Here is a 26146-nt window from a genome sequence, read left to right on the forward strand (position 1 = left end):
GATAAGGTTTTCAGATTGCCTGGGAGATCATAACCATGAACTCCAGCAGTCCAACAAGGCAAAAAAAATTATCATTAAAATCAGAGAAAACAGCCTGGCAACCCTAGTGTTAGAAAGATTGCTTAATGTTTTGTCCTGTTTTACCAGTTTAATTTTTATCAGCCTTTGGGGTTTATGTTTTTCCCCTTGGTGCTCTCATTACATTTTCCTTCCTTTATTAAAGAAAGTATTTGCACCTTACTCTGTGTCTGCATTCCTCCTGAACAGACTGGTAGATTGCTCCGAGAGCAGCTTTGCAGTCAGACTCTTTAGATCAATAAACCGTCTTAGTTAGTTGTTGAGTATACCAGATCTGAATTTTAAAGATTCACAGTCACACTTAAAATACTTGATGTAAATTTTAAGAGGCATCTGAAGAATTGCTCAACATTTCAGTCACAAAGCTTTGCCAGCGTTACCTTTTGACCAGATCACTGTTTGATTGGGTTTTGGTCTCATGTTTTTCTCTGCAACTATTCATGGTTGGTGTTCGTTTTTTTCTCCAAGAGACAGACAACTATGTCTTTAGAGAAACAAAACAACTGTGTCAACAGATGGGAGAGAAAATACTGTGTCTGAAATAGTGCTAGGAATAAACCATGTTAAAAATAGGTAGTCTTGCCACAACTATTTCTTTGGCCAATGTGGAAATCCTTCTTTCCCATACTTGCATGTTATCAAAACTATACTAAAATCCTGCTAGAAAAGCTGCCAAATAAACCTACAAAAACATTGCTACAACAATAACTACCCTTTTCCTGCCTAATTGTAACAGTCATGCTAGTAAAGGAGAAAGACTAAGGAAGTTGTGCTACCATGGGAGAGCTCTGAACAGTGCCAGGGACTGAGCCCTGGCCAGCAGCAGCTAAAACACAGCTTTTTCACTTGTGGCTATAGATTTTATTGATGTGACCTTCCTCTCCCCTCCCAACAGTACTAGGACAACACCAGAGGGTTGTCAGAATTTTGCCCTTTCTTAGAAGTGTTTTTTCATTCCTAGGCTTGGAGAAAAATAATTTTCCTGTCCCACAAAATATCTGGGGAAACCCACAGCAGTTCAGCTAACAAGCTGGGGTTTTTTAATAAGAAAACTCTTTTCCTCTCCAAAACTGGAAAGCAAACTGAACTACTCTTAAATGTGACTGTTACCTGCAGAATTACAGCTGCAGTTTAGATTTTGCATTTCTGCTTTCCATCTGTTGTCTCACTTATTTTTGCTGTTTGTCTCCTTGCTTTCAATTGTCTCTTCTGTGTCTCAATTTATCCAATTTTTGTGGCTGACCAGCCAGTTCAGCATTATCACTGTCCTAATGGCTGTAAAGAGAGCAGAGAAGCCCTTCACTAAATGAGTGTTTTTCCACAACACCTTTGTGCTTTGTTTGGTCCATTTTTGTTTGTGCTTGGTGCTCCATGTTGTGTCATCTGGGAAGAGAGAAGATGTTTGCATAATGTGTGTTTTTCTGGAGTTGTTTAATTTCTGAAAACATTTATACTCCACAGTTGGCAGCACCTTTGGGGCAGGGACAGATTGCGATCTCAAACAGAGAACAAGTCAGTGCATTGACAGCAGCTGGAGGAGCTGAAGAACAGGTAGAGCCTGGCCCTCAGTGCTCCCTTCCCACATTCCCCACAGCCTTTATCTATGGGGACTTGCTTGGGAGCTTGGCAGAAAGCAGCCTCCGGCAGCAGAGCATAATTTAGGGCAGCCCCATGGTGTTTGTAATTGATTCTGATATCTGCAAAGGTAGATAAGGCTCCTTCTACTGGGGCGAAGGGCAGAGGTAGGCAAATGGTGCAGCCTGCTGCTGGGCATAAATTCCTCATGACTAGTTCCAGCCCTGCTCTTTGCAAGAGGCTTTTCCTTTCCCACTTGTCTGCAGTCGAGGAATGCTCCTGGGGATCTGTGCTCGGCTGGAAGTTGTCTCTGTTAGATTAATGTTGCTTGCTAAGACTAAAGGTGATTTAAAGGAAAAGAATAGGTTTCAGATGATGTTAGAGGCTGTCCTGTTACTTCAGTCCATCAGGGGAAGAGCCACATTCCTTATCAAAGTAGTGTGTTTATTATCCCCACTCTTTCCTCGTTCCCCCATGAGAGAAATGTAAATGAAGAGTCGAAATGCCCATTATTTTTCACTCTTCTTCCAGTAGATAAGAAAAGCTCCCAATTCCCTCCATGAAAAGGCTCAGTGAGGCTCATCAGCAATTCTGGATGTACAGAATTTCCTATGGTACCTTCTTACGTCATTTTTTTGTATTGAGTCCTGCCTATGTGATCCCTGCAATTCATGGGTAGTATGTGTATATATATATATATATATATATATATATATGTATATATATATATATATATATATGTGTCCACTCCAAGGATGTGTCCCGTGGCTTTTTTTAAAATTTGTTTTTGCTTAACTGATCTATGGATGAGTTAGAAAGACTAGTGCTTTACATGCATGAGTGACAGTTTGATTAACAGCTGAATTCTACCTTCTCCCAGCCTGATGAGTTCCAAAGGAAATCAAGGGAAGTTTTGAGCAACATCCTCACTCCGTGAAAAACCCATATTCGAAAAGGTGCACACTACATATTCACTTTTGACTTGAGCACATGCTTTGCTTTGCTGAATTGACTTTACTGATTAGAGATGGAATTAAGCATATGCTTAAATGACTTGCTTAGCTGTGAATGAGGTTGCATAATTTCTCTGCTGGGGCTTTCCTCCCAAATCAGTGAGAGTAGGCTCAGGCTGCAGTGGCAGAGAGGTGATGTGGTTGTAATGGGAAGGATAAGCCAATTAAGTCTTATGCCCTTTGTATTGTAAAATGAGGTTTTGCTTTTTCATTACTGCCAGTTTCAAATTATAGTTGTGAGTTGTGGTCAAATGAATATAGTTTCGTGGGACAAGTTAAGCAAAATATTTTTGCTTCAGCTATAGGAATATATAGCTAAGACCACTTGTGTAGCTATGTCCAAGCTATCTGCTGTTGCGCCGCCTTGTTTTTCAAACTGTTTCATTCTTGTGTTGGACACAAAAATCATTAGAAAACATTCACTGGCAGCATTTAATAGCATATATTTAGAACCTGAAATAAAGAAGCCAGACATTGGTGATGCACCATAATCTATTAGTAATTTGTTTAACACCACTCCTGCACACATGCATGAGAATAAAATAGAAGTTATTCAAATAAAATTGATTTTTCAAAATAATCTTCAAATTTATGATTATGTAGGGTTTTTTTTCTTTAAAACACCACCTAATTTTCTTTTTCTGAGAGTCAATGGTGATCGCAGAACACAAAAAATTGCAAACAAGGAGGGGTTCAAGTTAGCTGTGGAGCCAAAAGTGTGATTCAGTAGCTGAAAATATCTCTGCGCTTCATGCATCAAACTCAAACACTGTGCTTTGGCAACGCCCCCTGGATTAGAAGTGGAGTTTGAGGTCATTCCTCCTCCAGCCTGCCATGTATGGATAGGGCCCACGCTCATGACAAATTACTGACTTACTGAGCACACACCAAGAGCACAGTGACATCAGTGCAGAGGGATCTTGCCTGAGGACCTGAGAAGGACCAAAGACTTCACTGCTGCCTTTCTGTTGGTAGTCTTAAGGCATGGAGGGACTGGGAGGGAGGACACTTTAAACAGTCTTTCTCTAGATGTGGCAGTAACAAGGGGTAGTGAGATAGAGCGCTTGTTTCCCTGTGAAGAGGTCACATGAGGTCCAGCAGAAGTGCTATAAAAGTGTGTGCTCAGAGATGGTTTGGTGGCCTGTTCAGATTTTCAAGACAAATGATCAGCTGCCAGTGATGGTGTTACACTGGGACTGCCAACCTGCAGCAACAGTTGTGTAATCCTGTGCTGTACAAGCTGTCTCTGCAACCATCTGAGACTGATCTCAGCTTATCTGGTCTAAATTCAGAGTGCCTTGAGTGAAGTCTATACTTTTAATTAACACCAGACTCACTGAGCTGTTAGTTTTATGTTATAGGGAACCTTGGCTTAGATTTTGCAGGTAACAACCAAAACTCTGCAAACAGACCCTAAATCCTTAGATTATTTTCCCTGCTGACAAATTTCTGTTGCTCACAGGCATCCCACTTCCCTCCTGGTATCCTGCATGGCTGACTAGTTGCCAGCTTTTCAGGGACAAGTTAGCTGTCACCTACTGCTGAGATTGTCCAGCACTACTCTGCTGTTACTCTGCCATGGGCTTGATCTTGCAATGGCCTTTCCATGGAGATGGAGATAGTTTTGACAGCTCAAGTGATTGCCATGGTCTAGTGGGATATCTTCCATATTGCAAGGTGCCTGCTTAGTGGCCTTAATGGCCACTTAGTGTCTCTGCCTCAATTTCTTCATTGTGCACCTTGCTGTATTGGTTTTCCCCAATACATGGGTGTCATAGCAGGGTAGTAATTTCAAAGAGAGAATGGAAGCCAAGGCCCACTCTGTGTGGGAGGTTCCTCGTGATGATTTTGCCAAAGTCTGTTTGGATCCCATAGAGCATGAGCTTTACCTAGAATCCTATCTTGGGCTTGGCTGAGATCTGGTGTTTTCATTTTCCCTGCCCACTCTAGGAGGATCGCCAGATGTACTCCCATCTTCCTGCCAGCTGCCTGCACAAACAGCCCTCTTGGCAGCAGGAGGCTAGGCAAATGGGTTGAGCAATGTGTGTTTGAGGACACTGTGTCAATTGTCAGCTTGACCATTGTCTAAAAGCATCAAGCCTGGTTAGTGAGGGTGCTGGTCTCAGCTGGCAGTGTCTAAACCATTATTTGCAGTGACGTTATGGACCTATACTTAGGGGGATGTACTCTTGCTAATTTAGCTCCTGGCTGAAGTGAAAAAAAGTAACCCAAAATCATAGTTCCAGTGGTGGCAGCAAAATAAGCTCCTGTGCAGATTGGGCTCTGAAGATAGAGGAGATAATGTAGAGAGGCTCCCAAGAAGAAATTATGTTCCTGGTTTTAATAAAGTGAATCACCTATGTGTAAAGTAAACAGAGTTCACAGGAGATGTTCCTTTTAGTTAAATTTTGTTTGTGTTGCAGAGCCTGAGAGACAATAAAACCACCTCCAGTAATGCACATGCATTAGTAAATAAGTCTATTTTTATTTATATAATATGTATACTATACACATATGGATTTATACATATATTTATGTATATAAACACATATGTACGCACATAAATTTATGCATGTACAAATTTGAACAAACTGAAATTCTACAAAGATTTCTTGGTGCTCTTTGCATTGAGATCTGCAACATGGTGTTAGCAGGATACCAAAATGAAGAAAAGCTGTCTATAAACCAAATTTAAATGGGCTATCACACTCCTATTGAGAAAATCATGGAAAATGAAAAAGCATATATACTGAAAAATAAAGCAGGCTTCAAATCTCTTGCTGTTTTAGTAATGAAGACAAAAATGTTTACAGCATAGAGACATTTGATTCAAAAACTAAATTATATACCTTTTACTTTGGAAGTAGTTCAAGATTTGATCCATTAATTTCATCAAACTGATTATAGAAAACATATTTCTGCAGTATCAGGAGCTGTCAGAATGACCTGGAATTAAGAGGGCAAAGGTAGAGTTGCTTTAAGTATTTTAATTCATCTGTTCAAAGATGATTTGTGTGAACACATTAAGAATACCAGTAAACTAATGGGAATAATTTTCTTCCACTTTTTCCAAATTCAATTGCATATGGTATGATTGCATTTGATCATGGCGTGAACATCATTTCACAGATGATTGTCTTCTGGCATTGATTATATGAAGTCAATTTAAAGTATGACATTGCTTTTACCTTCCTCATGTCAGAATACTTTTTTGCTTCTAGTCTTAGCTGCCGTAGCTATCAAATTGTGTGTATAATAAATTGTGTTTTGTTTAGAGAGCAATAACTGTAAAATACTGCCCATTTGGAGAAAAAGTGCTGCAATTGAGATTGATGCCTGGAGCTTAATGCATCATAGCTGCAATCAAGCAAATTTTAGACTTCTTATTTCTCCCATTACAGACGATAATTCACAGAGTTCTATGGACCGTCTGTGTCTGAGAAGGAGAAAAGGAGTACAAAGAGAAAAATTGGAAAATTAAAAAATTAAAATATTAGAAAATCCACACGGACTGGCTTCACACTCTAACATATTGCAGTACAAAAGCTTTTATGGTCAATTGATTGCATTAAGTAAGAAAACATCTATAAAGAGAGAACTCATGCAAGATGGTTTGGAGTGGGAGATATGCATGTAGCCCCACTGTTCTGGGTTACCAGCCATGAATTCAAGTTGTTTGTTGATGCACTGCAGAAGTGTGCACATTTTTCTACCCATATTGCTTGGCTCTTCTTTAGTACAAATTATTCTGTATAATCCTGGAATCTTGCTGCAGTTTAAGGGTACCTTACAGACCTGGTCAAAGTGAGGCTTTAGGTAAATTCCCAAACCATGGTAAGTTACATACAGTCTGTGCTGGAATGCTATCTGCTGCCAGCCAGTTAAGGAGTAACACAGGCATGGCTTTATTTGCCCTTTGTACTCTTGAAGCAATTTCACCTGTTTACTGTACTATTTCAGAATCTTTGAATAATTAGCAGTAAAATATTATCCAGTTGCTTTCCTAAAATTTTAGTTTCTGATTAAAATACACATGAGATTTCTGACTTTTTTTGCTTTGGAAGGTGCACAGGAATTTCCCTGTCAACCCCCTACCCTCAACTGACCTTACAGTGTCACTTTAACAAATATATAAGAAGTAATATAAAGCAAAGTTTTTATTCTTGATCCATGAAATTAATTAATTCTTATGGTCAAATGATGCTGCTGTCTCTGTTACATTTTTGTTTCACCACTGAAGGTGTAGTTTTACGACTAGAAAATGATTACAGAGGTTGCCAAGGCTGCTAGCAGTGTTCCAAAAGCAGATGGTGTAAGAGTCATTATCAGAGCACTTCTGCCTGTGTTTCCAGGTCCCGTGTAAAAGGCTATTCCCTGAGAGTCTGAGATACAAAGTTCAAATTGAAAATAACTCTTCCAAGCAGTGAGACATGCTGTGATTTTCATACTCTGATTTCCCTTCTGATGAGCTTGTCTGTTCATAGTCCCAATGGCTGGCAAACAACTGCAGAAGATTAGGAGAGTCATGACCAGGTATGACCAAATAGAATCACAGAATCATTCAGGTTGGAAGTCCAGCTGTTAAACCAGCACTGCCAAGTCCACAACCAGGCCTTGTCCCCAAGTGCCACATCTGCATGTCTTTTAGATGCCTCCAGGGATGGTGACTCAACCACTGCCTTGGGCACCCTGTTCCAATGCTCAACAGCTCTTTCCATAAAGAAGTTTTTCCTAATATCCAATCTAAACCTCCTCTGATGCAACTTGAGGTCATTTCCGTTTCTCCAATCATTTGTTAGTTTTAAGAAGAGAGCTAGCAATTCTAGAAAAACCAGAAATACTAGAAAATGCTCAGCAGTGGTGGTTGCATTGCTGTCTGTCTTTGGTGGGCAGGCACTTGGAGGCATGCTCCTTTGCTGCTGCGAAGGAACAAAGGATTGCTCCAATTTTTACTGATGCAGTGATAAAAACAAATTAGAAGTTCCTGCTTTTACTATCAAAACAATAACTCTGGGAGCTTTAAGTAGGCAGCAAAATCCTGTTTGATGACACATGCATTGTCTGGGCTTGTTAGAGACTCTGCAGGTTGCCTGTTCCTTCAGACCACGTCCTGTTTGCTAGAACCAGTGCTGCTGTGAGATGTAGGTTAGTAAGGAGATGCACTAGTACTGCCAGGACAAAACCCTACTGTCCTTAACCAGGTCTCGCTTTGGATAATATTTTGCCTCCTTGTAAGTAATGATGAAGCTTCTAAAAAATCAGAAACTGATCCAGCCTGCCCTGAATGGATCAGAGGCTAGAGTGTTCTTTGAGGCACCATGTTGAAGACAGTGAGATTACCAGAGCAAGAGGGAAGATATTGGATCCCATCAGTTTTGAGCTAAAATAAAGGAGAGGAAAATGGAATATAGTGTTCCTCGTGGATTCAATTTAAACACTCTCTATGAAGCTGGAGCAGCAGAAGTGTGATTTTGTTCCATAAATGATTTCTTTCACTTATGGCTTTATTCTCTTTTTATTAAAGTCTCCTCTGCTTCTGCCAGGGTGCTACAGAGAGGATTGAGTGCAAATGAGAATAAAGACCCTTGTCTTTAGGTTGCAGATTGGATAAACAAGTTCATGATGCATATTAATGAAAAATAACTGTGCAAGTGTAGCCATCACTAAAACCAGTTAGACCTATGGAAGCACAGAGCGATCTGCTTTAGGGCTGGAAGGTATCCATGCCATACCAGGGAGAGGATGCTACAATCCAGAGCACCCCTAGGTCCTACTGAAGGATGGGAGAATAAGGACTCACGCCTTCTTTATTGCTTTGCTTTGCTTTTTTCGCTGGGGCATTTTTCAGGTCAATTGTAAAATTAGCAATTGAAATGCTGGCCCTGCTGAATACAGAGTTTTGCACCTTGAGTAGAGCCATGCCAAGGTTTCACCAACAGATTAAAACCATATTGGGCCCTATCTGTTCAAAGGTTCAAAAGTGGTTCCTGGCTTCACACCCAGATCATTTCCTAGAAAGCTGTAGGTTGGTGTGATAAAGCGCCAGGGGCTGCAGCCAGAGCATATGTTATTTTATATACTCAGATGCTTGTATAGACTGCTGTTGACATTGCTGGTCAGTAACACATTATCATTTGCTATTTGTTTCTGTTGCTGGTAGCAAACACTGCAGGGAAAAAAAGCATAAGCATATCCGTTCTATTGCCAGATGGTTCCAGGCCTGCTTTACCTTTTGGCTTTTGGCACCCTGTTTCCACCAGCTCACATTTGTGCTCTGCTAGCAGTGGAAGTGCCATGTGTCACCTACCCCACAGAGGACAGGCTTTCCCTCTGTAATGGGCAGTGTGGGCAGCCATTGCACTCACTGGAAGCAGAGGGAAGCTTGCTGTTGGATTCAGGGTATGGTACGGTCAGGCCACAGGCACAAATCTGCAAGTTCGGTGTGCTAAGTTTGAGATTCTCCTGTCCAAGTTCTCTGGCATGCTCCTCTGCCATGACTTGTGTAAACCCTTGAAGAGCACATACCTTCTTCTGCTGTGGTGACCTGATCACCTGAGATGGTAGTCAGCCAGGGCCCAGTGACACAGCCAGGGCAAAAGAGCAGGAGAAAGGGCAACATGAGCTGCTCTTCTTGCTGGGACCCTGTGCTCCCCTAGGGTGCTTCTCCCTGTGCAGGGCACATCCACCTGGGATGCTCACACTTGTTGCCTATCCCTGTCACATCACCTGGAATCTCATATGTGGGCATTCAAGGACGCAGGGAAGCCTGAAAGGAAGTGCCCTGAGCAAAATGCATGCTCTGGTTGTCTGTGTGTTCACACCAGTCTTCACAAAACCAGAACAGCCAGGCCCATTGGAGTATGTTGTCTCTAGGAGCTCACTGAAGGTTTGTTGCCTCAGTATTAACAAAGTGGGCGTTTTCAGTCAGCTCCACTGTGTACAAATTAGATGTGAGTCTCCAATTCCTGGTGCCTTGTCTGTATGCCCCAGTTAAGGGTATTTGATAACCCACTCCCTGCAGGTGTAAACAGGGCAGCCTGTGGCTGTCTAGCATGTCTAACACATTAATGAACAAATCTCCTGGTGCTCTGTGCCTCGGATGCACATACACTCCTGCAACATGCCTACAGCAGGACTTTTGTATGCAGAGAGCACTTTCTTTGTGGTCTTTCCCAGAGTGCCATCACATGTAAAGAGAGATGTAAGGATTATGACTGTTTTTCACTGTGTAGGCTAATAACCTATTTTCTAAAACACACTAGCATCATATGGAAAAGGGAATTCCTAGAGATGATCTCACTTTTAAAGCACAGTGCTAAAACGGGAAAGAAGCAGGATGAAAGACATCATGTTGCTCTGGTTCAATAACAGGAAAGTATTTGGATTTAATTAAAAAATATGTACTCTTAAGTTAGGATTTGGGCATGATATTTTCAAAATTAGACAGAAATTAGGCAGAACACTTGGAATGACAAGGTGTAAATGTAAAGAGACTACAAAGACGCTTCATGCTTTGTGTTTAGGTTGCTTTTTGTATAAATCATGTTTGAAAATACATCATTGTATGTACCTAGTGGCCTTGTATGTCTGTTGTTTTCACTTTGGCATATATTAGTTGATGCGTATTCTAGGCCACAGTGAGTTGGAAACCACAGGAGAGCTACTGATTGCTGGTGCCACATTGCTCTGAAGGTAGCAAGAAGGACTGTGACTGAATCTCTGAAGTTCTTACGTGTATTGATGTAGCCAACACCATAATGTCAGTTAGGTTATAAAATCAAACAGCAGGCTGAATTGATCACAAATCTTGAATATTTGTTTTCCAAACAGGTGGAAGAGAGAGTCAACAGCCATATTTGCTGGAGTGGTGAACCAAATTGCTTTGACTGGAACCATTACTCACTTGCACCTTTGATGGCAGCAGCCAGGTAGGAGAGTGAAGGAAGGGCGTTTTTGTGTGAGCTGAGGGACGGGGTCTGAGAGCATAGTTTTTCATTCTCGAAAGGCTTCATGTAGAAGTCACCCACATTTATATTCTGATTAAGTGTCCTTTTGTTACAACTGAACGCCACTCTCGCTGAAATCAGAGACATTTGTCTTTTGGGGCAGGTTTTTATTCATTTGGAAGTGATGTTACTTTGTCCACATACTTGGTTTGCCACTTTCCCTTCTCTTACACAGTTCTTGTATCAAGTATCCAGGGAGCCCACTTCTTGAACTAAACAAGCAGAAAACTGTGCTTGTAAAAATATAAGAAGATATCGTGGGTGAGGTTTTTATATCTGAAATGCCTGGGGATTTTTATTTACTTCGTCTTAAAATATAAGACTGCTTGACAGTCTTTCCATTTCAAGTGCACCATGGACAATACTGTTCAAGGTTTAATTTTTCCTCTGGGTCTTGAACACTTGGGCACATTGAATCTGCAGTTATGAAAATGCTGATGTTGTTGTACGCAATAAAACCCAAGATAGCTTAAAGTTAGCGGATCCCCAACAGAGGTCTTACTGTGGCATCAGATAGTTCAGAAGACAATTTCTCTTGTCAAGAAAAGGTCAATTTTCAGCTACTGATTGCAGCTCCATGTTTATTTGGGTTGGTAGTCACAAGTTGGTCAGTTTTCACACTGACAGTCTCAAAAACGATGCCTGTGTGCAGTACACACAGTTACTTTTGTTGCTGTAGGAGACCCTGAAGCACTGAGAAGCTCCTCTTCTCTCATCTTCTCTGTACAGGCACATCCTTGATGGTCAGAGAATTGTTAGCCCTTAGAATTTAATAAGACTAGCTTGAAAGAGTGAAAGGTTAAGAAACCTTTAAGAAACCTAAGGGTTTGATCTCTCTCACTGACTTTATTTTTTTTTATTACTATTATCCAATATTTATTTTCAGCCATAGGAGCTAGGTATATAAGGAAGACACTGGAGATTCTCATGTGATATGAGCACAGGAGAAGGTGTTCAAAGAAAACACAGAACATATTTTGAGGTAGCCCCACCAGATTTTTCAGAATTATGTGTTAGACCTATATTTCAGAAACAGTCTTGGACCTATGTTTCATTCTATCTATGAATTCAGTGAAAGAAGGGGTTAAATTGAGAAGGACAATCCCTTGAACTTTGCACAACCCTGGAACTTATCCCAAATATTCTGCAGTCCAGGATGGTGCTATATAGGACATCTCTTCTTATGGATCCCTCTCGAGGTCCCTGCAATGGAAGTTGTGGATATCTGCGTTGTTCTCTTTCCCCTCTGCAGTCTCTGGGGCAACTGAGATGCTTCCGCGCAGCCTGGGATCAAAGCTGGGTGGGTGAGAGGGTGTGAACTGATGGCTGTCAGCAGGGCTGTTACCCCCGCCAGAGGTCCTGTGGAATTTCTGTTTAAAGTTCAGCAGGAAAATAAACTGTCCTCATGCACCCCTGAGCTCTGTTGCCAGTTTGGAAAGCATTAACAGCGTGTGAAATTTATAAGGAGCAGTAATGGAACACTGCTGCGGTATGGAAACCTGGCCATGTCCTGACTCACCAGGAAGGGTTTAAGTGGAAAACTGAGAACTTTGGTACACAAGAGTATGGCGGCCATCCTCTGAAATGGAGTTTTAGCATACATTTTTCAGGTTTTGTTAGCGTGTAACTCAACGGCACTTGTGTGCATTGGGCCCTTACTGCTGTGGCTCTTGTACACTGAGAACTCTCCACGATAATGTGTCAGCCGAGTAATGGCACACTTCACTTTTTGTTTGGAACAATTGAATTTTAGAGTAGTTGCTCTCAATTAACGTAGTTCTAACCAGTGTTATTGTAACTATGATGGTATGTACCATTACCTTGTGTGCTAAGGATATTAAAGCAAGCGCTTAATACTGGTAGGGTAGTAAATATGTTGTGCGAGCTGGTAAAAGGCTCCCATTAAGAAATGGAACCCTATTACTGCCCATTTTACAGGTGAAAGCTTGCAGTCTGATTCCACCACTAGGAATGGTGTGGCACATTTCCTCCAAGGACCAGAGCATGCAATACTGCCAAACTAGCAGTCCCAGCCGTCCTTCAGGGAATGTTTCCTGCAGCTGAGCAAGATTGCACAAGCTGTGGTGTGGAGGACTAGCTGTTTTATTCTGTCTGAGAATCCTTTGAAGATACTGGTCCTGGTTCTCTACTGCCTGAAACCTTTTGCTATTTATACCTGGGTAAAGTGAATGCCGAGCGAGCATAAAATGCCACTACTGTAGTGCTAAAGGAGCTGTTACCCACTTTGCCCAAATATAAATGGCTATGCAAAGGGTGAAGCAAGTTCAAGGTCTCTGATTTTGCTGTGACATTGCCCCTAGATCCTGCTGCTCATTGCTGACAGTGTGAATAGAAGGAGGGTGAATCTTCCTGTAGGTTTGAGCTCAAGATGTGCAAACTCGGGGAAGTGAGAGCACTTGCTTCTGGTCCCGCTAGTAGCCAGAGAGAGGCAAACCACGTTTCTTCTTTCACGTCCCGGAGGCGGCCGAGCAGGGTGGCTGGACAGCAGATCCATTCGTCAGTTCCCTGACAGCCCGTGGCGGGGCGGGGGGGTGGCGGAATGAGACACGAGAACGTCCAGAGGAGGCAGAAATGGGCACTACGCTCTGCAGCCTCACAGCTGCCGGGCACGAAGGGCCGCGCTGGCGGGGCAGCGGGCGCGGCGGCTCCGGCGCTGCGGCGGCTCCGGCGGGGGCGGGCGGGATGGGGAAGGAAAAGCCCGCGCCTGGCGCAGCTGCCGCCTGCCAGCCCTCGTCCTCTCGGGCAGCTCCGGCACCCTTCTGCTGGCGGCGGGCTGCGCCTGCGGGGAGGCGCAGTTTGTCTTGTGTTTATTTCAGTGTCCCCACCCCCCCCAAAAAAAAAACAAAACCAGCCCCGAAAGCCATAAAAATCAGCGCTTGTTTAATGAAATCTAGCAACTTCATTTTCCCCCACGCAGAATATGTGGCCCGTGCAGCCGCAGATGGCAGTGCACTGACATCCCGCCTATTGGAAGGACACGGTCCTTGAAATCCTCTGGCACCGCGAGCTACTGCTTTCAAACTAGAGCAGAGACAGATAAGGATATCGTGAAGGAGAAATTTGGCGTTGCGTATTATAAGACCAAATCCTCAAAAAACCTGCGTACTTTTGGCAGTATTTCATATCTTGTAAATAGAACCCATATATATTCATGCATATTTTAAGCAGAATATAGTGTACTGCAATTTCTGCCATCTAAGCAGATATCTTGGTAGAGTAATTTAAAAACAGAGCTGTTTTTTTTCATAGCCAGCACTGCACCGATTAAATAACAAGGCCACCATCCTGTGTTAGGCATCCTGGCCCAGGGGCTCCCAGGTGTCCATATACCTGCTGAAGGCAGTGCAGGAGTTCAGGAGTTGACCCAGCACGGGGTGAGGGCATCACTGGCTGGCTCTCTCTGAGCAGAGCTGTGTGGGGATGGTGTGCTGCAATGCACACTGCTGTGCAAGAGACACTTCTAAAAAGCAAGACATGCAAATAGTCTTGGAATACGGGCAGCAGGAAGGATTCTTTATAATACCTGGATAAACCACTGTATGTTTCATTTCTTTATAATTCTGCAAGTAACCTACTTTTTGCTGGGGGTAGGGGGTCATAACAGCACGAACACTGAACCACTGAACCCCTCATTTGATGGCATTAATTTTACGTAACTTCCAAGACATGTATATACCGATTTGCATCTGTATTTCCCTCTGTCTAAAAATATCTTAAGGTTATAGATTCAAGGCTTACAGCTTCAATTAAGACATGAGTGAACAATTGCAATTTTAAATCTGCCAGTGACATATATGCAGAATTATTGTTACATACCATGCTGTAGTAACCCTGAATTATTTCAAAATATAAGCAAGACACTATACTATGTCAGTCTTTAAAAGCAATCCTATGAACCTTGCTGTGTTCTTATCAAAATTTGAAGAATTTGCATTTTTGAAAAATTACAGTCCAGTGCCCTGTGCAAATCTGTGTGAGTGGAGTCTCTTGCTCACTGACACTTCGCTAAAAAGTTCTGAGACTGCAAAGTTTCAGCCAGTTGGGAAGCTCAGATCCACACTAGCAGTTACTTCCAGATGGCTGCACTTTGATTTGGTACTAAGCCTTCTAGCATCTCAGCCTTTGCATGTTTGGGATGGTGATGTGTACTGTTCCACTTGTTTTTGCCAGAAAATGTACAGGGCATTGTATGATAAGTTTTGACACATGGTATAGCTCAAAGAAGAGGTGAGAAAGAGAGTGTGGGGAGAGAGAAGGGACAAGGAAAAGACAAGGAGAGGAAAAGAAAGGAGTAAGAAAATGCAGCAAGAGAAGTTTATGTCAGTGTAATGAATTCAGCCTGACTGGCAAATACAATCTGACTGCAAGTTGTGAATTTCATTGAATTTGATCCAAGAAAGACACAGCTGAGCAATCTGCAGGAAGCAATCTTTTCCTAGAAGTATTCAGCTCCAAACTATACAAATTCTTCCACTGGTCATAAAATGTCTGTCTGCTACTGAACCTGTGCAATCAGGTATTTTTGAAGAGAAAGTATTGTACTGAAACAGTCAACTAAAGAATAACAAAAAAATTCACTAAATGTAGAGTTTTGAAAGAAGAAAACCTATATAATTTGAAGTTGGCCAATGAAGCCCTAGTGATAAGGACAGTTAATCATTCTGGTGCAGCTGTTTCCTGACATTTCTGCAAAATGTTGTGGAAAAATTAATGAAGGTTCGTTCAGTAATGGTTTCAAGCTTGGCTAGTGGAAAATATGACAGTATTTCCATCGTCAATTAAGAACAAGCAAGGCTTTTTTTTTTCCGTAGGGGAAGTGGTATGCAGTTTGTACTGCACAGGAAACTGTAGACTTGAGAGCAGCTGTGTGATAGTAACAGGTATGCAGAGAATATGGAGAAGGGCCCAGGCCCTCTTCCCTTATCACATGTGCTTCAGTGTAGTAGAAGTAGCTCTGTTATATACTGGAAATACAGGATCCTTACACTATCTACCATGTGGGGTATTCCTTTGAGTGTCTGGCTCTGAAAATAAATGCCCTTCTTGTCACTTCAGTCACAAAGCTTGCATTAATAAGGTTTTTATTGCAATTTTATTACCGTGATGTCAGAAAAGACTAATTCCTTCAGGTGGAGAGACAGAAGATTTTTTTGCTCATCTCTGAAATTCAAGTTACTTGCAATTTGACCTCAGCATGTCTGGTTGTCGCAGCTGTGCAGCATGCCTTGGTGAGCACATCTGGTTGCTGTGCTGCCTGGGTGTGGAGCAGCAGTAGAGCTAGAGGGGAACTCATTGGCCTCGTGTGCAGTACAGACAGGGGCTGTGTGTTTGAACTCAGTGTCATGCGTGTGTATGTGGTGTTGCAGATAGCCAAGAAGTGTGTGGAAACACGAGCATGGCCAGGGGGTGCATTCCTGTTGCAGAGCAGCATAGCTGAAGGTCACTGTAGCAGCTGAGCAGTGGCTGTTGCCCACTCCTTCACCTTGTAGCCTGCAGCCCCTGGCAGGCAGCCAGCTGCTGACAGCCGCCTCCAATGGCACCTTGGGGCTCCTGATCCTGCCAAAGCTCCACTGTTTGTGAGCTCCTCCGGCCCAACTCAGTTGGGGGTATGCTGGATCCTCTCTGCACTTGAATAGGCTGTATGGGACAGAAGGTAGTTGGGAAAGAGACAGTTTCACTCTTGAGAATAAATTGTGAAGACCAGTCCTATACAGTCAGTAGAATTAACTTTTTTACTCAAAGGGTTCTAAATTTTATTTTGTGTTAAAATGCATTAGTGTGAAATGTCCAGGTCTGGTACAGAAACCTTGTAAATCACTGCAAATGTTTAGGTAAATGATTTAGGTGCTCAGTACCTTTCTAGTACCTTTCTGGACTGCGAGGTTTTGTACAAGCCTGCTTCCTGTAATAGCTTTTTTCTTCCTCTGACTTTCTGAGATACTTTGAGCCCTACCATAAATACGATTACTAGCCTGTTTACACAGTATGATGATTCATGCTGAAGTGGTGGATAGAAGATGCACTATAATGAATGGTGTATGCTTTCCTAATATTGCTCTGTAAAGGAGACATTTACTCAATGCTCCTCCTGCAAATTTAGAAGACCCTTAGCAAACTCACTAAAAATGTTTGTCTTGCTCTCTGTAATGGTAGCTGTAGAGTGTGTAGTTCTTATTGACAGGTTTAAGCCAGTGTAAAACAATTAATAATGATAGAGTTATATCCATTCACATAAGCACATAAAAGTCAGCCCCAAGTTTTCTCTCCCTGATGCAGTCCACTGTGAGAAGCTTCATTTAAGATTCTCCCAAGCCTGCAATCCCTAGTGCTGGTAAACCTGTTGCTGGAGTCAGTGACAGCTTTACCAGTATCAGAGTTATCAGAGCATTAGAGACAGCTCATATAAGAGCCTCTAGTTAGTCTTGATTTGGGACATTAAAAGATGAATCCTTCAAGCACCCCACCTGTAACCACGTGCATGCTGCCACTGCAGCCAGTATACTTCATGCCTGCAGTGAGATTGCTGTGTGCTGCAGGGTGTGCTTGGGAGTAAGGGAAAGATGAGGGCTTTGCTTTTGTAGTTTATCTGATGTGGGAAATCTGAGGGTGCTGGGTCAAACATGAGCTGCTTTTAAACTTCTCAGCATGAGGGCTGTGCCTACAGCTGCTTAGGAATTTCCCATAAAAACAATTTGTCAATTGAAAGCGGAATTTCCACAAGAACAAGTTTTCCACTGGAAAATTTCCATATTGCTATTTTTATTTTTTTGTTTTCCCATGGAAATCTCCGAATGAAATACTTCCCTTTAAGTCACTTTACTCCATGAAGAAGACCTTTGATTAGCTGATCTGAGCTAAAATGGTTTCAGCTGCCATTAAGTTGCATCTGCCTATTATGTCTCTCATCTCATGATGAATGGCAGTACAAGAATTTTATGCTTAAGAAGTTCCTGTGGGCAGATCACCTTGACAGTCTTCATGTCCCACACTGTGTTGTAGTCACTTGTGTGAAAAAGATTACTAACTACTGAAAAAGCAATGTCAAAGTGAAACAGGTTCTACAATAGAGACAATACAAACCCTGGGGAACCAGAGAAGCCTTGTCCATTTGTGAGCTTATATATTTGCTGTTTAAACTCAGTTTCCCAAAATTTTGTGTGTATTATACAGGTTATTTAAGATGTCTATGGGGGTTGTAAAACTGTTGGACTCCATTTGAGATTAATGGGGAATAAAAAGTATGTTAAAGTCATTGTAAAATTGACTAAGATTACACAATCAAGGTGAAGGACTTCCACTCATCTTGTTTTAATGCCTGGCCTGACAGCCCCTACCGAGGGGAGCTGGGTAATAGCTGAGACATTACTGTGGGTGACTGGACACCTGGTGCTGAGCATATGGGAGGGGAGAGGAATGCTGCTGACACCAAGGTGTTCATCGTATCACACAGTGACCTCTCATGGATGAACATTAACTTTTACTTTTTAAACCAACTGTTTGAATAATACCAATATTTGTAGTAGGTTCTGAGTTCTCCTTATGGTACTGTGCCTCCAGACTTCTATCAATCTTTTTCTCTGTCTTGCTATCTCTCATCAGTTCTTCTTGCTGTTCTCGTTGACACATGGAGCAAGTTCTAGTCACAGCACTAAAACTTTGGTTATATTGCACGGTGACCAGCTGGCAGTTTTGGTGGTCATGACTGATGGCACGCACAGAGTACTAGCCCCTGTTGTCCCTGAGGGAAATTTCCCTCAGGAGGAAATGGGCTGTACCAGAAAGTGGGCTGTGTGACAGCTGCTGCACCAGAGGAAGCTCACTATCAACGTGAGGCTGAAGGCAGGTGCAGGTTTTTTCACCTGGTGCACACAGGAAGCAGCATGGCCAGTGTCTGACTTTCCTTCAGGCAGCTTCCCCTGGGCTTCTCAGAAAGGCACGGGAGTTGTGGTTAAATATTACAATCTAACCTTTTACTTGCTTACAGACTGACCAGGAGCTAAGTAACTTTAAGCCATTAGCTCCATTTTAGGTGTCTCTTCCACTGGATGAAGGGCAGTTGACTCTCAATCATATCTTGCAAACAAATGACTCAGAGTGAAAATCCTGGGCTACCTTTACCTACAGCAGAGCATGGTTCCAGCACATCTGATGCATCCTCCTCTGTCCCTTGTTCTACCCCTCTCACAGGATTCTTTTGAGTTCCCATTCCCCCTTACTCTGTCACTGGTTTGTTCTGACCCTCATAATTTTCACTGGGTAGCCTGAATTAGATTTCTGAATGCTTGATCTGAACCTTCTTCCTTCTGGGAGGATAGGACTGACAGCTTGTGGAGAACTTGATTGACCCTATGAAATCAGGAAGGATTTTTTAGAGCTGCCTTAGTCATTAATCCTGCCAGCATCCCCATTCTTACCAGATGGTGCTGGGAACCCTCCCAGCCCCAAACCCTTCTGCTTCCCCACTGCTTAGCCGCCCCAGTGGTGCTGAAGACAAAGGTAACAGATCTGAGTAGAAAGAAGAAGGGACACATAAGGACTGGCCATTAATTCTTTATTTAAATATGTCAACAGTTGTGTTTAGGTGATACTGACTTAAGTCGCTGGCATTCAAGGAAACACCTAATAGGCCTTCTGTGCTAATAGCAAAGACTTAATTGTACCAAAAAGCTGAACACAGTTTCAAAGATAACACAATGTATCTCCACTGTTTCCTCCTGTGTGTTGTCCATTGGGAAAAACAGTAAAGCCCACTTCACTTGTAGTCCCCTATGCTAAAATGGAAGGTTTTCTTCAAGTATAATTGGAACTGGAGTTCTCATTCACATGTTAGAATTTGAAGACTAACTGGAGGAATGATCACAGCAATTATTCACACTGTTTGGCAAGAAAAAAACGATTGACAAAACCTACATTGGTGACAATCAGTTGTATTTCATGGCTGCATTGCAAAGACCTTGGTTCTAAATATAAGATAGGCAGAAGTTGTTCTGTTTAGTGTGTCCTAAAATTATCCAGCACAGAAATACTTTAAGGAAGTGTAAAAATGAATTCTCAATTTCTCAAAAGGCAGCTTAAAGGGGAAGGCATGCTGATGTGGAAGTATTGAATAAATGCCATCTCAGTAACAATTTTACCAAATGTAGGGAAGAGTCATACACGTCACGTCCTTGTTATAAGATTCATGGAGAAAATACTCCCACTCAGATAGAAATTCACTGTAAACAGCTCTCTTGCTGTTAGAGTTGATGTACTTTTGAAGATGCAGTGGCTCTTAGAAGGAAAAGAGCATGTTGTGCAATAATGTGACCTTATGTTGCATAGACACTTCCAGTTTTGGAATGTGAAATGTCTGAAACTGGGAGTGGGCGGACAAGAGGTGGAGCCAGTCAGGAGCCTGGGTGGCTGCGTATCTGAGAAACTCTCTTCTGCTGGTGAGTGCTGCTAATTCGCCAAGCGCACGGCTAAAGCCCTGAATAGTGCTAAGCTGAACCACTAAACAATATCAAGTTTCAAATGGACATGGAGCTATAGGGTGATATTTTGGAAGTTAATTGTATAAAATCTAGTTGAAAACAAGGCTGAATTCTTTCAGACCCGAAACCACAGCCTCCCAGAATGCGTCAGAGACTCTTGATGCTGCAGCGAGGTCAGCTTCCCTCCCCCCCTACCTGTGAGTCAGGACAATTCTATTATAGGAAGCTTTTGTTGGAGGCTCTTGATAGAGAGGTAGACAACATGCAGATGGTGAGGACACAGTGGGACAGAGTTTGGATCCTGTGCCTGCATAAATGGTCACCAACAGGCGACCAGCAGGTCAGAAGACCATTTTTTCTGGAGAACGGTGGGATACTAAGGGAAGAATAGTATTTGAGCAAGAGGTAGGTTCAACTGATTTCACCTTCTGTCTAGTTAAAACTTGGATTCAGAGTCCACTCAAGCTGGCACTGTATCGATTTCTCAAGGGGAACAAAGGGTAAGTCTCTCGTGGGCTTAATGCCCTCAGTGCTTGTCCACAGTTTCTTCCATATCTACTTTTGGTGAAAATCACAGAAAAATAATTTTAGAGCAGCTCAGTTCACTGTAGAGAGAAAAAGAAAACCAAGGAGGAAACAGAATGTATTCAACAGGTGGGAATTTCAGAGGTGTTATCTTGATTTTCAGTCAAGGCAGGCACTTTTTAAAATAGAAACTTCCTGTGGGGTAGTCATCCACTTACTCTTTCCTTTTCTGTGAATCCAGACCTGCTCATGGGTGGATCAACACTACTGGGTCTTAAAAATATCTGCGAGCAATGCTGCCCCATTTATATTAGCGTGCCTGTAACTTTCTCCTTGTTGTTTGTTATTGCTGTTATTACCTGGACTGCTCTAGCTGAGTGTTATCATGGATGAAATTCCTGTAACAAGCAGCATTTTGACAACTTGGAGCTGTGGTTTTAGATGTGCTCTCCTTTTAATGCTGGCAGATGCTCTGTGCTTCCTGGACTCACTGCTACTGGAGAAGAGGTATCTTACAGCAGTCTGTGATTAAAAAGATACCTCTAGAAATAATTTACTCTATTAGGACTTTTATTATTTCTATGTGAGATTTCTAGCAGCAGGTAAGAGATCCGGGAAACCAGCTGTAGTTACTTAATTCATGACCTGTGAGAAAAGAAGGTTTTGGTTTCCACTCCGGATGAGCACCTTGAGTGAAAAGCAGAGCATGCAAAGGGCTGACCTACCTGAGCCCTCAGCACAATGGGTAGTTCTGCATTTGAGTGATTTTCCTGAGAGCACCCCATGTGGAGTTTTTCACTTTATTTAAGGCTTATGTTGTACTGGTTTGATCCACTTTCCATTTCACTGGTGGAATATTTCTATTAACTTTCTCACAAGCTGATTCAGACTGCATAAAAAGGGGAAAAAAGAAAAGATTCAGATTTGAATCCATGGGTGGTGCATTTTATGAGCAACTTCATCAATGCTTTGTTCCTAGAGGTGTAAACAACCTTTTCTTTAAAAAATGAAGAAAAACTGGATGCACTTCTGGTGTCCCTCTGACTGCCAAGCGTTCATTAGTAAACAGTCAGGCAAATGGACCTCCTTATGCAGATATGTCTGAGCCCATATGTAGACGTATTCACATGTGGAGTTCGAGTTGGAGAAAATAGTGTGTTCTCAATAGACTTGCTGAGGCAGTTATCTGCCTGAGATTACATTTGTGTTTTCCATTCAGAAAGTTTTAAGTCTAAAGATGGTTGTGATGGAAAAAGAACTACCTAAAGCATAAAGCAAGGCTGTAGTTTATCTGAGCTTTATGATGAGGAGGGGGTGGACAGACAAACCGAAGCAGAGCAGTGTGGTCTCCCAAAAGGGGTGTAGAACTGCCCCCGGCAGAGGATGCTCCTGGACATTTTGACAGCACTAACTGCCACATTCCCCTTTTAGTGTGATTCAGCGAATTATTTCCCTGTTGGATAAGATGGAAGTATGCTTCCTCTGCCATCTGCCTGGTTGCCTGCTGTCCAAACCTGCTCTGACCAGTCAGCAGGAAATTTGGGTGCTTTTGACCTCCACTGGCCTTTTCCTGGCCTTCTTCTGCCCTTTGCTCTTTCTGGCAAGGTCCTGTTGCAGTCAGACTGCAGGATAGCCGCCTAAGTGCCAACATCTTCCAGCTGTCATATGAAACTGCAATTTGGTTCACATCAGTTCTGTTCTTTCTCTAAGCAGTTTATACAGAATATAAAAGTTCATATCCTATCTTATGATTAGATTTGACATCCTTGAACAGATCAAGGAGAAAAATGAATTGCTACCCTGAAGAAAGTTGTGAAGAAAAATATCAGAGTGATGGCTTTTTGCTTTTAAGTTTTACTGATCAGAAATCAGAGGCTGAATTTTGGATCAAACATCCATAGCGATTTTACAATCAAATACTCCCAGCTTGTGAAGATGCAAACAGCAGCTACTCCAGCTTGCTCTAATGAACCAGCAGCTCTTTGTTGATGCTAGCAAAGCAATTAGGCTCCCTGTTACACAGTTGCATCTGAGCAATTTGGTTTATTTTACTCAAGCAGACCTCACCAATCCACAATTAAAATGGCATTTTTATCTCACACTTAGGGGTTGAGAAAAAGCTTTTGAAGGTCTTCATTCCTCTAATGAGCTTGGGAGAGGAACAAAATCAAACAACGGTTTTTTGTGGCAGGAGTTGGGTTGTGACTGAGACAGTTGGCTACTTCATTATAGCAAACACGTAGGTGGCCTTTCTCAAGTTTTGAGATCCGAGAGAGAAGCTCTGACTTGACTGACATCTTTGAGGGGAGTGGAGTCAATCCTTTGCAGAAGGAGGGTCAGGTCAGCTGTGCCATATACAGCACGTGCTGACAGTGAGCCCTTTCCTCTCAGCTGCTTTGAAGTTACAGTCTCTATCTTTCTGGCAGGATCAGATCCAAGCGGTGAGATGGCCCTGAGTTTGGGCAACTTAAAATGTCTGTAATTTTTTGCACCTGTTTGATTTTAGTGTTTACAGCTCATTTTTACCCTGGCTTTCTTTTCAGTGTAACAGTTACCAGCAGACTTTCTTGCTGGTACTGGTTCCACTCTGAAGGAAAGGCTGGATGTAATTTGGAGGATCGTTAGGGTGAGATCAGCTCTTGAAACCCGAGTCAAGTTAATGATGAAACCTGAGTTTTGTTAATAATACATTGTAATTATTACTGCCAGCAGGGCAGATACCTCGTATTTCTCATCTTCTTAGCTTGAGGGTCCTAGTTCCAGTGGTCTTGTTCAACTTGTTGTCTGTTCCACCCCTTGCTTGTGTCTACAAAAGGAAGATTCCTGATCTCTACCACCAGATTTCCACTTGAGCTTTCCCAGGTAGAGCAGTGTCTCCGCAGATGTCGGTGCGTTACACAAGCTGGGGTGCAGAGGGGCCGAGAGGAGGATACATGATCAACAGATGAAGCAGCAGAACGTTAATAATAAAAGACACCTAATTGGAGGTGCCCTTTTGCCCAGCAATGAGGACATATGTCAGTGCACAGCAGGTACCGGGCCCGTGGCAACCTGCTCCCACCTCCTACAGGTCTTCCTGAGGACAAAATTGCATTATGAGCTGAGCCACTTGCCTGCTGCAATTGCCACTAAAGCATTAATCCTAACCTTTTGTAGACTGCATCCATGCTTGCACCTCAGAGATGCTGGGCCAGATTGGAGAGGTGACATAAATCACGGTGTGCCTTATGAGTTGGTGAGTGGGAGGGGAGTGCACACTGGGGAAAATGACACCACGCAGGGGCGGGAGGGAGAAGGCTGTGGCAGGAAAAGCAGCCTGCGGCAGGATGTAGGAAGATGTGAGATAGTGCAGACTCTCTTTACTTAATGCCGTATTTTCTTACTGCCTCCTGTAGCTTTCCCCTGTAGCAGCCTCCCCTGCTGTCCTGTGCTGGTGCCCGCTGCCTCCATTTGCCCATGGTGGGGTGAGGTGCTTTAACCAACTGTAGGCTTTCATTTTGTGGGAAATGCCACTGTGGAACTGTGTCCCATCTGAGGTGCAGGACACCACTACATCTGGCCTCCCACCCCATCTGTGCCATGTGTTTGTGAAGGCATGAGTTAGGGACTTATTTTAGGACAAGATGAAATGGCCTTACGTTGCACCAGGGAAGATTTAGTTTGGGTATTAGGAAAACTTTCTTCATAGAGAGGTTAGTCAGGCAGTGCAACAGGCTGCTCAGGGAAGTGGTGGAGTCACCATCCCTGGAGGTATGTAAAAGTCTTGTAGATGTGGCACTCTGGGACATGATTTAGTGGTGGACTTGGCAGTGTTAAGTGAATGGCTGGGCTCAATGATATTAAAGGTCTTTTCCAATCTAAATGATTCCATGATTCTACATTTGAGACAATAAGGTTCCAACACCCATAATTTAAACACTGGCCAAAGGAGAAAGCCTATAGCAGGAACTTACCAAAAAAGAAGACTTCATTCCGTGATTTTAAGATTTCAGTCTGTTCTACAGAATTTCGGAAAATACTGGAATTTTGGAATGTAATAGTAAGTGTTATATTTTCTTAAGTGTACAGTGAAAATAATTTTTCATTTTTCTAATGCACTTTTCTGCAGTTTTCTTAGTTTAAACTTCTCCTTTGTACATCTTTCTTTAAGTAGGTGCAATCTTAAAAAGATAGGTAATGTATTACTGTTGCTTAAACAGAATTTCTGCTCCAAATCTCAGTGGGGGGATAGGCTGAGGTTGTGATCGCTGTGCTTTTAACTTTATAACTTAAGATCCCCAAGGTGGTTGAGGCTATGTGGTCCTGTCTCCTATTAACTTTATGGAAATGTACTGCCAGAATATGGTCTTCGGTATTTAAGCCTACTAATAATTATTTTGACATCTATATTTCCTCTAATATAATAACATTTATTCTTCATTTCAGATGAAAATTAAATTGTCTGAAGAATAGTATCATCAACTGATTTGTCTTGCATCGTCATGTTTATCTATTCTAGTAAAAAAATCAGTGATTATTAAATTTACCACTAAGGCACAGAATGAAAAGACAAAACCATGATGCTGCACAAAGAGTACTCTTGCATCAATGGGAATTAATCACAGCATATCAAGAAAAGAACATGGTCTCAATTTCCCCCTGGAGTTAATGTTAAAAATTTAATCCTATTAAGTTCAATTACTTTTTGTTTAATGTTAAAATCAGAGGAAAATGAAAATTGTAATGTCAGAATAATCATTTGGATTGAATCTTGCATGTGAAGTTGGCAATATGTTACAGTGGGCGTTTTTCCCTGTTGTAAATGAGGGAAAAGTAAAAACCTGTGTGTTTTTGTTTAGCCCTGGCCCCAGCAGAACTGATGAGCAGTATTTGGAGCCGCACAGGAAGGCTGCATAATGATGAAACAAACCCCTCTTGTGTGCGTCAGCCAATCGAGTCATGATATCAAATAGAAAAAGCAAAATTGTGGGAGAGACCATTTCCTAGCACAGCACTAGACAGCAGGGCTCTAGACAGCACTAGGAATTTGGCATGAGTGTGGCTTCCAGTAGTGGTATTGCAGCCACAGGCTTTAAATAGTTGCAGATGTTCTGAAGGGGGTTGTGGGGACTGTCCCCGCCTTCCCTTTGGGAAGCAAGAAGCGAAGCACATGGCCTGCAGGAGCACAGAGTTGCCCTGGAAGGAGACTTGGCTGAACGTATCTGGGCACCTCAGCTGAGCACAGCTGTGGCTTGTCCTGTTGCAGTCAAACCCACGGGAGGCTCAGCGCTCCTGTCAGGATGAGCAGTGGGATGGTCCGTGTGGCAGCCCAGCCAAGCCTGGCCAGCACCGGCAGTAGGCCAAGCCCTCCTGTTCTTGCCCAAGGGGTGACTCTTTGGCTGCAGCCTGAAATGGGAGTAAGTAATGTTTCCCTTCCTGGCAGCTCCTTCATGCAGGGAAGGGCCGACATGCAGAA

At 42.6% G+C, this 26146-nt stretch overlaps 1 protein-coding gene across 6 annotated transcripts in view; it reads left to right on the plus strand.

Moving 5' to 3' along the window:
* The window catches only part of HIVEP2 (HIVEP zinc finger 2), a 106153-nt gene that overhangs the window by 42860 nt on the left and 37147 nt on the right, over positions 1 to 26146 (plus strand). For 5 of the 6 annotated variants that reach the window (XM_048299911.1, XM_048299910.1, XM_048299909.1 and 2 more), the window contains one exon: positions 10497 to 10594. The exons of the other annotated variant lie outside the window; for it this stretch is intronic. The gene's annotated coding sequence lies outside the window, so the exon portion shown is untranslated. The remainder of the gene's footprint in view (positions 1 to 10496; positions 10595 to 26146) is intronic. 6 annotated transcript variants of the gene reach the window in all.

The sequence above is a fragment of the Corvus hawaiiensis genome, chromosome 3 (assembly GCF_020740725.1).
Source record: "Corvus hawaiiensis isolate bCorHaw1 chromosome 3, bCorHaw1.pri.cur, whole genome shotgun sequence".
Classification (NCBI taxonomy): domain Eukaryota; kingdom Metazoa; phylum Chordata; class Aves; order Passeriformes; family Corvidae; genus Corvus; species Corvus hawaiiensis.